Genomic DNA, 332 nt, shown 5'->3' on the forward strand with positions numbered 1-332 from the left:
GTAATGATCCACCACAGTATATACATATTTTTTTGATACATAGACACTTGAATGCCTGTATATTTCTCACATTAAACCCATATCTACAATAATTCTTTTGACTCGTGTATTGTAAGCGTATATACATGAAAAAAAATGGAGCACATGAGCAATTTCTGTTCCTTAAAACCAGCCCAGTCAGCTGTCTTTGTTTGGAATTCTAGGCCTAGAAATCTTATCAGTGTTATAAAAACAGATAGACTACCTGAAAAGTTACTGTCTGTTTTTATTGTGAACAATGATTTCAAAATGCCAGCTACTAATTAATGGTCCTTAAGTATCTGTATGAAAGA

The 332-nt window shown here is 32.5% G+C and overlaps 1 protein-coding gene across 6 annotated transcripts in view; it reads left to right on the forward strand.

The window, feature by feature from the left end:
- The window catches only part of LOC119592617 (protein ECT2-like), a 21,585-nt gene that overhangs the window by 20,310 nt on the left and 943 nt on the right, over positions 1–332 (forward strand). The gene's annotated exons all lie outside the window — the stretch shown is intronic.

This window comes from Penaeus monodon, chromosome 30 (genome assembly GCF_015228065.2).
Source record: "Penaeus monodon isolate SGIC_2016 chromosome 30, NSTDA_Pmon_1, whole genome shotgun sequence".
Lineage (NCBI taxonomy): Eukaryota > Metazoa > Arthropoda > Malacostraca > Decapoda > Penaeidae > Penaeus > Penaeus monodon.